General features: G+C 36.7%; 1 long non-coding RNA gene across 1 annotated transcript in view; it reads left to right on the top strand.

The window, feature by feature from the left end:
* The window catches only part of LOC308622926, a 431,583-nt gene that overhangs the window by 250,456 nt on the left and 165,599 nt on the right, over window positions 1-15,528 (top strand). Inside the window, exon 2 of the long non-coding RNA XR_014016706.1 lies at window positions 14,882-14,985. This is a non-coding gene — a long non-coding RNA (uncharacterized lncRNA). The remainder of the gene's footprint in view (window positions 1-14,881; window positions 14,986-15,528) is intronic.

Here is a 15,528-nt window from a genome sequence, read left to right as displayed (position 1 = left end):
TAATCTCTCAAGTGATAGAAATTTTGAAGGTTGTTTATTCCTGATACCTAATCATTAAATATGCCTGAGTCAGTTTATAAAATACCTGCTGAGTGGTCATCTAGCATATTCTTGAATGTCTCATTGCCCAAGAAGCTCCAAGGAGCTACTAATATGTACTAAGGGTGAGATCACAGAACCTTTTACTCTTGCAATATTAGTTTCAAAGACTGTCATTGTATTTTCACACAGAGGGCTACTTTTTATTGAGACTATTTTACTACTCCCCACAAATGACATCATTTTTGTTTCTTTTACGTCATAATATATACATTTGACTCTCCTCCATTTTATTTACTGTTGTCAGTGAACACTTCTAAGAAATAATACTTTCTGAGGGTGGGATTACATGCTTATATTTCAAATACTAGCATGAATCTATGACTTTGAGCACCAATGCTCTATAAATCCTATATGGAGGACTGAAAAAACAGTTCCTATCCATCTCATTGGACAATCCTATTTCACCTTAAATGACTGAATACAGTTTGACCAGGTCATGGTAAACTTACTTGACGGTTGCCTCTCCACACATGTGGACCCTTTTGTGTTCAAGGCTGAAACGAAATTTCCTAGAGACAAAAAAATTAAAGTATTATAGAACAAAAGTAAAATACCATCTAAATACCACACGGAACACAGAGCTGCTTTGAATTACTTCCTCTTTCTGTTTTTTCTTCTTTGTTACAGAGTTTCTCTACAAAGTTGGAAATTACTCTCCCAGAAAACATGTTACAACCTTAGGTGTTTTGCCGTAGGAAAAAGAGCAATATTTGCTCACATAAAATCAACTGCCATTCTGTTTATAGATAAGTTCTTGAAATGGATACAAGTTAGAAGGTTTATCTAGAATGACTAAAAAACAAGACAGAACTAGACAATTTTATTACATTTATAGAAATGTGTAGCAAAAAATATAAGTGTGAGTGCATTATGTGCTTTCAAATTTTACTGCATCTGACACCGTAATCCTGGCACTACCAGGGCAGTCTGTGCCTTAAGGCATGAAAGATGTCCCTGCATTCAATGCACTCAATGTATTTTACCTAGCTGTGCAATGGTGGCACACCTTCAACTTTTCTTTGAGTACTCAGTCAAAAGATAAGTGGCTTCTTAGTTAAGATTCTTATAATTTGTACATTCCTTGCTGCAGTGCCTTTTCTTTGTGAGAAATATGATTTTACATATCTGTATTTTTGACTCTGTATTTTTTGGCTTTTGGCTGTGACACCACCTGGTTTAATAGAGTCATTTATTCTATAGCATACTCTTGATTTTTATCTTTCCTTTTTATTATGTTGAACATAAACTAGAATTAATGCTTGTTATTATGTCCACAAAAGAGGACTGTTCCTTTTGGAGAGGCTGTTCGACAGCTTCCCAAAGAAATAGCTTTTTATTTGACTGTGGGCCAGAGACCTCTGTTCTAGCAGGGTCATGTCCACAAGCACATCTATGAAAACGTAACTACATACTCATTGCCCAAGAAGCTCCTCAAATCTTGGCCTTCTACGTATTTTGATCATTTATTTGCCTCTGTCTTCTTTATTTCCTCATTATGTAGATCAATGAGTAGACACAATATGTTTCATGCAGGAAATTCTCAGGACAAATAGTGTGCAATGTAGAATATGTGTTGCTACCAGATTTGTCTGCAGAGGGTAACATTTAAATCACAATACGGCTAACCTAAAACATAAATGTTATTGACTTTGTGTTACAAAATTTGGCCTATTTAGTATGTTGGAAATATTTTTTTAATCTCTGATGCTTAATTATTTGTTTGCTAAATTTGTGTTATCCTTATGGCTTTCTAAGAAAGATAAGTCACCTATCAAATTTTGGCTTTGACTTCTAATAAATAAATAGAATAAACTAGTAAATTATATAGTGCATAAGGTGATAGGTACCATGGAAAATGGCAAATGGACAAGGGAAATGACATTAAGGGACAGTGTGGAAGACTGCTGAAGTACCTGGAAATAGCGTCATGAGGGAAGGCCTAATTGCAGCTTGGCAATTAAATGCATCAAAAGTAATCAATATTGAGGTATTCCAAATAAAATATTAGGGTATGTGTTCCTATGCAATACATATTTCTCATAGATTTTGGTTAGGTACATACACAGGCCACACTTTTCTGGGAGAGCACTCATTATTTCCTTAAGAGGTAATTTTGACATAACTCTGAATTCCCTATGGAAGTTTAAGTGTTAAATTCATAGTCATCCATCAGTTTCATTCTAGCTTATATGGATGTTGAATCAGAAATATTAAATTTGAGCAAAATGGCCTAATTTCACTTTTATCATTTTTGTGGCAACTACTTTTCTTCTTTTGTGGATGTTAATAGTAAGGTTAAATACATAAAAATCAAATAGTAGATGAACGTTAAGAAAGTAAATAATCATTACTAGATACTGAAAGTCCCATAGTTAAGCTGTATTAACTTAAATGAATCATTTCTTTACATGTAGAGGTTAGCTATTTAAAAACCCAAATTGAATTTCTTTCTTGTATATTTGAGCAGATATTCAATTGTGCTGTTTTATTTCCAAGAAGACATTTATACATGCTCATTCTTTTCATGTTTGCTATCCAACTAAAAAAAGAGCCACAAGATTACCAGACTGAATCTAAACCAATAAAATATTTTAACACTTCACTTCTCACATCCATAAATATACTTTTATTTTTTATCTTGGCCACTTGAAGAGCCAACAAAAATGGGAGAGTTTATGTTAAATAAAAAGGCAACTAAACTTTGTAACATGAGCATAGCAAACACATATTAAAATTTAAGTGAATGTATCAGTTCACAGATAGATTCATTTAGGTCACTAACACTCAAACTCTTTCTGAAAGCAGATTTAGCATCCAGACAGTAGAATGCCAATAAATACTCACCTTGATTGCTTTTAGTTGTTGAATCATGTTTCCTAAATCAGTTCGCATGTAAAGTAGTCCAATTCATTCTAACTAACTGAACGTGGGTCTACTTTTCCTTTCTTTTTGTTTACTTTAAGGTCAGTATTATTTGTAATTGTTTTAAAAGCTTTTAGTCTTACCCCAGCCCACTTCAGTAGTGCATAGAAGCAGAGATCTAATAATGTGGTCGACAGTTATTTGCTCTGTCCACCCATTTAGGCTTCCTTCTTTGCCAGTGGAGTACGACATTGCATCAGGTATTTACCGCTGGAGGATCATGATCCTTTCCCCTATTTTAGGGGGAAATCCTGATTTCTCTAACATTTAAAGAAATTCCCTTCACCTTAACACTTAATTAGTTTAAGTGATCAAATTTCTGTTCAGTGAGGTATCGAGGAAGATCTGTTGAGGAACTTCTGTGAATGATTTCTTGTTCTTTTACAGAGCATTTATTACCTCCTTTAATCCACTTAGTAGCCCTTTGGGAGTTTGTGTTAATATTATTACCATTTTTCATATTAGAAAACCAAGAACAAGAGGTTTTTACTTTAGAAGAAAGCCAACACTGAGGATGGCAGAGTGGAAGGATGGAAGGGGTCTGAATCTTGATATTCTTTAGCTACTGACTTGATCAAGACTATATATGTCCCACTTCTGGACTTGTTCATTTATTCATCAAATATTCATGATATGCACTAAGAATTGTTCTAAGTGTTAGGGATATAGTTTTGAAAAAATTATGAAAAATCCCTATGCAATGAAGCTAACATTCAAGTAGAGGAAGCCAAACATTAAACAGAATGAATTAATAAATTATATAATGCGTAAGAAAGTTGTCTCAGTCAGCTCAGGCTGCTATAACAAAAAATGCCGTAGATTGGGAGGCTTATAAGCAACGGAAATTTATTCCTCAGGATTCTGGAAGTTCATATATAGGGTGCCAACTTGGTTGGATTCTGGTGAGAGCCTCTTTTAGGTGGCAGACTGCCGACTTCTCGTTGTATGCTCACATGTCTGAGAGCAGAGAGAAGAAGCAAGCTCTCTTTGCTTCTTATAAGGGTACTAATTCTGTTCATGAGGGTCCATGCTCATGACCTCACCTAATCCTAATTACCTCTCAAAGGTTTCCATCCTAATACCATGCTATCAGGGAGAGTAGCATTTCAAGATACGCATTTGGGGAGATATAAACATTCAGCTGATAGCAAAGGTGATGCATGCAATGAAAACATTAAATCAATAAGGAGATAAGGTATGCTAGGAGGTGGAGGGGTATTGCACATGGAATCATTTGGGAAGGCCTAAGTGAAAAGGTGACATTTTATCAAAGATAGCAAGGAGATACCAGAGAATAAAATGCCCTACTGAGTGTTTTTATCCCCCTGTTATTTGCAGAAGCATATTTACAGATAGAGCATTATAAGTTATTCACGTCTTTATAGGAACTAATAACTCCCTGCCTCTCAGTATGTATGTATTTGCATTTTTTGAAATCTGGTATCACGGCCAATTCAAATGACTTCTGTGAATGGATTATCTCAGCTTAATTATCTGCTGAGACAAACTCTCTGCTTTCTCTATTTCTGAGTCAGTTTGCTACTTCTAGCTACTCAGGTTCTAATAACGTGGAGAGAAAAGGAATTTGCAGGTGGACATTGAAGTTTGTGATTTTAAAGTGTCTATACCACTTTTGCCATAATAACAATAGCTAATATTAATTAAGCACTTGCCATACTCTGGGTAATATTTCAAGTCCTTTGCATTAATTATCTACTTTACTCTGGTCATTAGCCCTATGGATGTTTGTATTTCCATTTTTCACAATAGAAAACCAAGGGCAAAAAGTTAACTTTGCAAAAGTCACAGAATAAGTAGTGAAACATTGACTCACAACAAGGAATTGAACTCTGGAGCCCAAGCAATTAAACATAAGATAAAAGCTGTTAATTTTTTCAGGTGAATACTGATAACTATTATAGATCCCACGGGCGAATGAAGGATCCTATTCTCTGACAGGTTGAACAACCAATGTAAATCATAAGAACCAATGGTCCTTTACCACAACGAATATGCAGGCCTTTTTTAAAGACTAGTTGTGCCAGAACAGGACAAAAATATATAGTCACAAGTTTGGGAAAAGCATGTAATGATGAAATTGCTTACTAATTTCTATGCTTCCAAGTTTAGATCAAATGAAAGTTAAAGAGAAGAAGCAATATTGATTCAGTAGGCAACTAAATTACCTTTAAATGCTGTATGTGTTTGGATATCAGCTTTTGGTATCTTTGTTCTTAGTGGTAATGTGAGATAAACTTATTTTTAAAGCAATCTTGGCTGTATTTTTAAATCATGTATTCCAATGATTCTGTTAGCCTCCAGATACTTTTCAGATGAAATATCTCTAAATGTAGATCAGTGGGTTAACTGTTAATCTGATAGAAGTGCAATAAATACACCCTTTTTTCTCTGTATTTCTAGACACTTTTGACACCCCGTATTATATAATATTTATCATACTGTTTTCCAATTGACAGTTGAACCCATTGCTATAAATTTAGAGGTATTTCACCTGAAAACATGTTGAGCATTATTTGAATATGTAACTTACATATTTTTAATGTAAATTTATTTCTTTTTATTATTTTTGGCTGTGTTGGGTCTTCGTTGCTGCACACAGGAATTCTCTAGTTGTGGCGAGCGGGGGCTACTCTTCATTGTGGTGTGCAGGCTTCCCCTTGCGGTGGCTTCTCTTGTTGCGGAGCACAGGCTCTAGGTGCATGGGCTTCAGTAGTTGTGGTGTGTGAGCTCAGTGGTTGTGGTGCATGGGCTTAGCCGTTCCACAGCATGTGGGATCTTCCAGGACCAGGGCTCGAACCTGTGTCCCGGAATTGGCAAGCGGATTCTTAACCACTGTGCCACTAGGGAAGTCCCTTACATACTGTTTAAAAGTAAGTTTATTCTCTGTTCCCCAACTTTGTGAACCCTGAATTATTTACACATTACAGATTATACCTTTTTAATGATGCGAAAAATTTCATAGTCTCTATGTTAAGTGAAAAAAACAGGATATAAACACACAATTTTATATACATAACAATATCAAATTTATGAATATATTTGGAAGAGAATATGATATGTTAACAGGGGTTATCTTAAATCACAATGGTGTGATTTCTTAAATTGAATTAACAAAGTTTTAAAAGGAATATTTCTTATTCTTTATAATTAAAAGTTTTATTTAAAAAAATGCTGTATGTATTTTTCCATTATGTATTATAAAGAGGAATCATTGCCACCACAACAGTGAAACAGAGTACATTTCACTAACCTTGGTACCTTTAATTACCAAGCTATTTCTAAACTTCTGAATAAGGCAGTCCCCTGCAGTGAAAGTTTCCAAGAGAAAGTTAATGGTTAGGTATTATCTGATATTGACTCTGGAGAAGGGAAGAAAAAATGGTTTCTGGAGAAGAAACTTCAAACAGAGGAGAAAGTAAGAAGAATCGAGTGTCCATTCTGATGGGTGGGGTCTGGGAGTTGGAGCAAAGATATTCATTAATGAACTCTAGGGTATAGTGAAGAATTTTCCACAGAGTTGCAAAATATTAGTCCCCAGGATGTTGATAGGTTTTTGGTTAATAATCAAATAAAAATTTAGGTAATAATATAATTTTTGGAGACCCAAAGTAACAGATTTTTAATTTACATTATAATATTTTCACATATGAGGGAACATTTTATGCTATATTTCCTAAAATTATTTATCCAAGGTTAAATTGCCCCTCCCCTGCCTTCTTCAGCAGGGAATCTTATAGGACTAAGATTCCATGATAGACATTTTGGAAAATACTGAAGAGTGATAGATATGTCTGAGCACTTTAATGAGTGCCCCAGAAAGTTCTCTGGGAACCATGGTTGCTATGGAAAGAGGGGGTAGTGGTGAGCTGAACTATTCCCATGCATGATCCTAGCATTGGGACTGGAATATTTTCACAAGCATCAGCTCCATTAGAGAGTCCTCAGTTGGGCAAGGTGGTCTTGTCAAATAGCCAGCATCTTAGGAATCATGTGAAGTTTCCAGGTGTTAGTTGAATACCTGGCAACCTGATGACTAAAACTTGTGTATGGAAATACAGTCAAGAATAGTCCAGATATATAAATACCCAATATTTTCAAATTAAATGTCATATCATTATGTCATGACCTGTCTGCCCATGAGTGCCCTCACACCCTCTCTGCTCTAAGCAGTACTTTGCCAGTTAACATGCTGGCTGTGAACCTTGAGCCTCCCTGGCACATCAGTAGAGTTCAAAACATATTTCTAGTGTTGTGTTAATGCTAGTACCCGACCAGGTAGCATAGAACTGGGTATGTGTGGCAGTATATCTGTGTCAATATTTTCGTTTCTCCATATTTCATCTTTTTCATATATTGCAGTTCCCTTTTAAGGCAAAAACTATTTGACCACATTCTTTAAAAAATGTATACTACAGGAACTTCCCTGGTGGCAGAGTGGTTAAGAATCTGCCTGCCAATGCAGGAGACACGGGTTTGATCTCTGGTCCAGGAAGATCCCACATGCAGTGAAGCAACTAAGCCCATGCACCACAAGTACTGAGCCTGCACTCTAGAGCCCGCAAGCCACAACTACTGAGCCCACGCACTGCAACTACTGAAGCCCGCACAATCTAGGGCCCACCTGCCACAACTACTGAGCTTCTGTGCTGCAACTACGGAAGCCCGCACCCCTAGAGCCCATGCTCTTCAACAAGAGAAGCCACCGCAATCAGAAGCCCACGCACGGCAACAAAGAGGAGCCACTGCTCGCCACAACTAGAGAAAAGCCTGCGCACAGCAACCAAGACCCAACGCAGCCAAAAAAAAAAAAAAGTATACTATATAAATGATAAAGTATTATTATTTCAAAGTTTTTAAAAATGGTTAATATTTTGCTTCAGTTCCTGAGCTCTACGCTATTTTGGAAATAAGTTTTATTATCATAGTAAATCAGACCAATGTTTTTTCAGATAAAGTGTTGAGTCATTAAGAAGTAAACTTGAGGGCTTCCCTGGTGGTGCAGTGGTTGAGAGTCCGCTTGCCGATGCAGGGGACATGGGTTCGTGCCCCAATCCGGGAAGATCCCACATGCTGCGGAGCGGCTGGGCCTGTGAGCCATGGCCGCTGAGCCTGTGCGTCCGGAGCCTGTGATCCGCAATGGGAGAGGCCACAACAGTGAGAGGCCCACGTACCGCAAAAAAAAAAAAAAAAAAAAGTAAACTTGATATTTTAAAAATATGTATTTCCGGGCTTCCCTGGTGGCACAGTGGTTGAGAGTCCACCTGCTGATTCAAGGGACACGGGTTCGTGCCCCGGTCCAAGAAGACCCCACATGCCGCGGAGCGGCTGGGCCCATGAGCCATGGCCGCTAAGCCTGCGCATCCAGAGCCTGTGCTCCGCAACGGGAGAGGCCACAGCAGTGAGAGGCCCACGTACCGCAAAAAAAAATGTATTTCCATTATTGGGAAGGAAGGTATGAGATCCTGAACTATGGAAAATTGATAAAGAACCTCACAGTAGATGGTAAAACATATGCTGTAATGTAGGTGGTTATCAGTACATGATAGTATATGTGTAAACATATGGATTTTATGCAAATATTTTTATCAAGCCTGCTGATTATATTCGTAGATGTCACCTTATGAACATAATAATAGTCGGCTCCCATATCAGTGTATTGGAGAGCATTAGTCCTGATGATGGCTCTTTGTAAAATCCCTCGGGGCAAAGGACTTCTTCAGTCACTTGTTCAGAGGTTTTTAAACTCTAGTCGAGACCCAGGGAATTGTATTCAAAATTTGTGGGTATGTGTTTATTCATTTTCAAGTGAGAATGTCCAGAGCTTTGGTGAGATTCACAGTGCTGGCCGGTTACCCAGGAGAAGTGAAAAATCAATGCTTTGGCACTCCAGTTCACAAGGCAGGGGGAGCCATGGCAACCTCAGTATGTGCTTAGCATACTTGTTGCACCTGGATTGATGATTTGAAAAAAGCTTGGAGGATTTATCCTTAGTGTTACTTCAACCATCATGTAATCTTTTAATTGAAAGTGATGTGAAGATTCATTATAGTAGAGCTCAATCATGTCTGCACTTTGTCCATTATTCCTGGGTTATTTCCCACCTGATGTGTGTGTGTGTGTGTGTGTGCACGCGTGCACACATGCACAGGCAACAATGACCCTCTCAGTAGACCCTTTGGTGGAGTGTGACAAACTAGAGTTAGAAGATGAGTCCTAAGGCGCAGTTTTAGGAAGGAATGCTCCTTTTCATGTAAGCTTAAGCATTTACAAAGTTTGGAGTTTGTTTTTTCTTAACAAATCAGTTGATAGTTTGAGTTCATAGTTCTAAGATTATTTTGGGGGGGTGGTATGTCAGAAGGTTTCAGAGTATTTTTAGGACTCTCAGTCCCACACTATCACTGACTCTCAAATTAAGGATGGCTTTGCTTCCAATCCTGAAAAGTACCAAAAACATTTAGATTCTGGCATTTTAATACACATGCACCCACACAAAACCACAAATAAGATCTTTTGCTGCAGTTATTCTTCTTAAGCATATACTAACTCTTGGACAAATTTATTACGAGACTAGAGAGGATGACTCATGCTTGAATCATAATAGACCTCTTTGATCGCTAAAATGAGGAACTATAAAATCTTTATTTGGTCAGCTTCAAGGAGAAAATGATTGTCCTTCAAAGTCTTAGGCATTTTGTCGTTGGAAGGGATCAAAGCAGTGGAAGCTGCTAATTCAATTTTCTAACAATAAACAGAGAGTTGTGTCCTAAAGTACAATAATTGTCTTCCCACGGTTGGCTGAGGGAGAGGAGTGTTACATGCGAACCTCCAAGTATCTACAGAGTGTTGGGCTTTCACATCCTCCTGGCTGCTGATCTGGCTTTTTCTTTCAGCAAATGTCGTCTGACACTTAGTGACTCTCATAATAAACTTTTTGCTGGCTCATCACAAAGGATGAGGTAGAAAACAGAGCAGGACACTACGAAGCTGAAAGGGGTGGGTTTCCTTTGGTTTGACTTAGTCAAAACATCACATGCCCTTCAAATTCCACCCTCACCATATCAGCCTTCTGCAAGCAAAGCATGTGGAGGATTTCTTTTTTCTTTTTTTAAAAATTTCATTGGAGTATAATTGATTTACAGTGTTGTGTTAGTTTCAGGTGTACAGCTAAGTGATTGTTATACATATACATATGTTCATTCTTTTTTAGATTCTTTTCTCATATAGGTTATCACAGAATATTGAGTAGAGTTCCCTGTGCTAAACAGTAGGGTCCTTGTTGGTTATCTATTTTATATATAGTAGTGTGCGTATGTTAATCCCAAGCTCCTCATTTATCCCTCCCCCTATGTTTCCCCTTTCATAACCATAAGTTCATTTGTATCTTTTTTAAAAAAATTAGGTTCCACATATGACTGAAATATATTTGTCTTTCTCTGTCTGACTTATTTCACTTAGTATGGTAATCTCTAGGTCCATCCATGTTGCTGCAAATGGCATTATTTCATTCTTTTTTGTGGCTGAGTAGTATTTCATTTACGTATGTACCTTTTCTTTATCCATTCCTCTGTCAATGGACATTTAGGTTGCTTCCATGTCCTGGCTATTGTAAATAGTGCTACATTGGACATTGGAGTTCATGTATCTTTTCTTTTAAAAAAAATTTTTTTTAAATTTTTATTGGAGTATAGTTGATTTACAATGTTGTATTAGTTTCAGGTGTACAGTAAAGTGAATCAGTTATACATATACATATATCCACTCTTCTTAAGATTCTTTTCCCATATAGGCCATTACAGAGTATTGAATAGAGTTCCCTGTGCTAGGCGGTCCTTATTAGTTACCTATTTTATATGTAGTATTTTATATATGTCAATCCCAACCTCCCAATTTGTCCCTTCCCCCCAGTGGCCATGTTCTAAGCACTTCACATGACTTAACCCACTTAATTCCCATAAAAACCCATGTGGAAAGTGCTATAATCCCCATTTTTTAGATGAGGAAATGAAGGCCCTGAGAATTTACATAACTTGCAGAAGCAGAATATATATATACCCATGCAGTGGCTTCTTAACCATTTTGCTATCCTGCCTGTGGATACTTGAAATGGAAACATATGTTTGGAAGAAACGGGGACAGGGAATTGGGAAGGGTGGAGAAGAATTAACATTGCCTGCTGAATGTGCCAGCAGTGGACTAGGTGCTGTGCTCAGATGATCTAATTTTGTCCTGTAACATTTTATTTTATGAGGTTAAACAGTTTGCTAAGGGTCACAACCAGTTAAGTGGAAGAGTCAGGAATTGTCAGATTCCAAGGGCTCATGAATTTTCCTTTATACCAACACCACTTCAAAAGAGAAAAACAAAAACAGAAAACAAACATTAGAAAACTCATTTTTTAAGTTTCCTTCCAGATCCTTGGACAGTTTTTTGGGGTTTGTTCATTCAATTGTTTTTAATTAAAATCATAATGACTTAGCACCTTAGACCTCGTATTAGATTTAGTGAATGAAATGAATAGGTATTTCTGCTCATAAAAAGAAGTTCTCATGATATGTCCAACGTGTGTTTTGGCAAGGGTTCTCACATCCTTTTTTATTTTTGAGAAAAAAAGAAAAACTGTGTTGCAATATCGTTTGAAAAATTTCACATCCTATTTCACAGAAACTTTTAGTCTTTTAGGGGCCGAAACATAAATTTGAAAAAAATTTAAATGGCTACTCATATGACAGACAAATTGCTTTTAGATTTTGACTTGCTCCCCCTGCATGACCAGCATGTAGAAACAGAAGCCATCACATAAATGGTGTGACCTATTTGTCTTTGCCCCTGCTTGCTGATAGGAGACCTCAGCCATCTGTATAGAGTCCCTCTGGTTTTTCTGGGAATTCCCCTGCCCCCGGATTGCCAGACACATGCTGATGAACAAGTCTGCTTACCAACCCCTGCTCAGCACCTTGTATGTGCTTAGTGTCCACCAGACCCCTCTGAACCCTATGACAACTGGGATACTGGAGCCCTTGAAGTTCTAAAGCTGCTCAGGTTTCTGCTGTAAACTGGAAGAGCTTCTTTGATGGCCTATACTAGTTCTGCTCCTCTTCCAGTGTCCTGATTATGATGAGAGTCAGGATGCTCTTGATTTTCTTTCTTTCCACACACCCCAGATGAGAGTGCAGCAGGCCTGGAGCAACAGATAAGTCCAAGGAAGAGGCATCATGTGTACTCATATTCACCTCTCATCACCGGGCACCAAGGCTTTCTGTTGAGCTCATTATTCTGGGCTGCCTTTTCCATCAGAATAATTACTCTCCTGGGACTTGCCCAGCCCCATTGCAAAAAGGCTTCTAGAGGGTCCACCGTCCCATTTTCCTAAATATGCCCAGACCAGTCTAATGAACTCTCAGAGTCAAGTTGAGATACCCTTCCACGCTGTATAATACCTAGTAGAAATGAAACATCACAGACATTGTTGTATTTCATCTTTACAACAACTGCAGGAGGAAAGAATATTATTTCTATGAGTCAGTTAAGGCTTAGTGTGATGAAATAACTTGTCCAAGGATATGGAGAGTAATAGAGATGGATCACTCACGACTTCTGAACCCAAGTTCATGACTCTTTCCACTATATCACAGTGTCTTCCAGTTAAGAAAAAGAAAACCAAAAAACTTTACTTTTTTCCAAAAACGTTAAAAGCAGAAACCCTCATCATTATGCATCATAGAGTGCTATCTCTAGCAAATTACATATTTAAGCAACCCAGAAACCCCCAATTCAGGCAGAGTGGTATTCACTTATGCCATTAAGACAATTGTTTTCATTTTCACTTTAGATTGGCAGGAATCACACCTGGTAGACAAGGCATTAGATTTGAAAGAAAGCATTGATTTGATTGATTCCACCTATAAATCTGGAATGCATGATTCAGTGTATGGAGTCACAGTTATTCTTCTAGGCCTCTGGATTTACAGTACAATTTCCTTTAAAAAACAGATTATTTACTGACAGATTTTAAACTGCAGATCTTAAAAAGAAGAAAGAATTTGAAGATGTTTCCACTTTCTTTTTAGTGACCCATTAAAAATATATTTGTACAGTAAGGTTATAGATTTACATGAGCATTTATATCTCAATGAATTAACGATTTATAGCACATTACTGATAAAAAAAACAAAGCTAAGAAAACACAGTACCTGTGTCCAGTGATACATTGTATATGATATTGAGGGTACCTCTACTCTCACATACACATGCATATGACGTGGGTTAAATCAGACAAATGTTCTGTGCAGGTGGTCTCAGACTACATAACATAAACCACTTATTCAGGTAAACCTATTGGCTTCTTCTCTGAGTTTGTGCCAGGTGGATAAGCTAAGAGTTATCTTGAGAGCTTTTCCTTTCCTAATGCTTATCTCTCACACAATAAGCTGTTTGAAACTCAAAATGGTTTGAGTATGGTAGAGATTGTAGTAAAAACTTTTGCTGAAATGCTAAAATGAGGTCAAGATCATAAACTTGATCTCACGAATGAGAAATAACATGTTATGGATTAAAAGTCTGCAATAATCTATTTAAATACAGGTAAACACATATATAATAAATGTATGATCTAGATTTAGTAGCAAAACTGCAAACGCACCTCGTCTGGCCCCTTACTTCCCCTACCATCTATGCTACTTCACCACATGGGCAGGGTTGCTGGAGCTTCTCTGTGTAATGTTTCCGTCTTTCCTGCTCTCCTCAGTTTCCAGAAATTTTACACTTGGCAATTCCACTTCATAGAGCATGCATGCAATAAAATCATCCTAATAGAAGTCTTCTGTTGGAAGTGAAGAGATTTTTGTATGAAGTTCATAAAAATATAATTTACTCATATTCCTAGTGTTAACGCTTGTGTAAACCACCTTAGAGATTGAGGTTCGAATGTATATTACAAATCATCAAACTTGTCATGAACTCTGGGGTCCTCTGTCATAACAAGTATAATGATGAAAATGAAAACAATATTTATAGGAAACTTTAAAGTTTTAAAATATTCACATGCATTTTTCATATTAATGGAATTAATACATATTAATCCCTGACATTTAATATATATCATGTTAGTTGTTATGAACTCCATGCTATATGTTTAATTATCCCTACTTAATGAAAGAGCACCATTTATTATTGTCTCCAGATCACAGATGGAAAAAGTGACTCTGGGTTTAATGCTCTTCTCCACTAGGTAAACAGTAATGCAAAGCCATGAAGAAAGTAAAAAATATATATCTATATATCTATATACATATATTAGGTATAAAATACTTCAAAACAAACAAAAATCTAGAATTGTTATAATATAGTTTATCATTCTTCGTTTTATTAAATTCTTTCAACACAGGTGAGGGGTGGTTTGATAAGTGTTCAATAATTCCATTTTACAGAAATGAAATAAATTCTGAGGGAGAACAAATGATTTTCTCATTTCTTGCACATAAGATAAACAATGAAATTCAGATTGCATTCATATACCAAATATAGTGTATTTACCTAGACTTCTAGGCTATAGATAGACAACATAAAGTGAAATAAAAATTTTAATTTTGTGTGATAGAACAAAGGCGGGGAGATTATATATCTTTTCATGGTTACATAGAGATTCCAGCTAACCACCAAAATTCATGACTGCCCTGCCATAGTATAGAGTTGTGGTTGGGAAGTCACTGCTGAGCTAGGCATCATAGATCTCTTTACATTTATATTAGATGTGGGAGTAGATCTCGCCAATGGAACATGAGCGGAACATGGTCAAGGTTACGTTTTCTCTAAGTTTTCTTCCCTTTCTGCTACTTAGGCAGTGAAGAATGAGGCTCCAAGAGATGGAAGAGTCATAAGACAGAAGTCACCTGAGTCTTTAAATCATCATGTGGAGGAAAGCAACGTGCCAGGAATACCCAGGTTAGACTATTGTCCAGCTGAGAAATAAACTTTTCATATAGCTGTAGCCATTGAAATTTTGGAATTTATCATAGCAGCTAATGTTATCTAACCAATGAAAAATTGAACATGTGTTTCAATAAGGAGTTAATATCATGTGACAGGTAAAACTAAGCCCTAAATAAATTTTTAAATTTATTTAAAAGAAGTTAATTCACTCTTAATAAAAGAGTAACTTATTTTCTTATTTTAAAAATTATAAATACCGCATGAACTAAATGCATATGTTTTTCAGAGATGATGTATAAAAAATCTTTTCACTAGCTGATGTAATTTATAGATGTACTCTCTAATTAGCTATACAGATATTATCTCACTTTTAAGAGAAATTATAGATAACAAGGACCCTTTTCTTTACATATTTTATAGATGGGACTCTCTAATTAAATATACAGATACTACTTTGTTCTGAAATGTACAAACCCAGCCTTTGGCCAGCATATTATCAGCTGGAGAAGTGATCTAAAGCAAACTGGAATTTGGAGAAATCTCTCTGTGACACTT

This window comes from Mesoplodon bidens (genome assembly GCF_964165515.1).
Source record: "Mesoplodon bidens genome assembly, chromosome: 9".
NCBI classification, from domain to species: domain Eukaryota; kingdom Metazoa; phylum Chordata; class Mammalia; order Artiodactyla; family Ziphiidae; genus Mesoplodon; species Mesoplodon bidens.
Note: the sequence above shows the minus strand (reverse complement) of the source record. Positions and strands in the feature narration are given on the sequence as shown.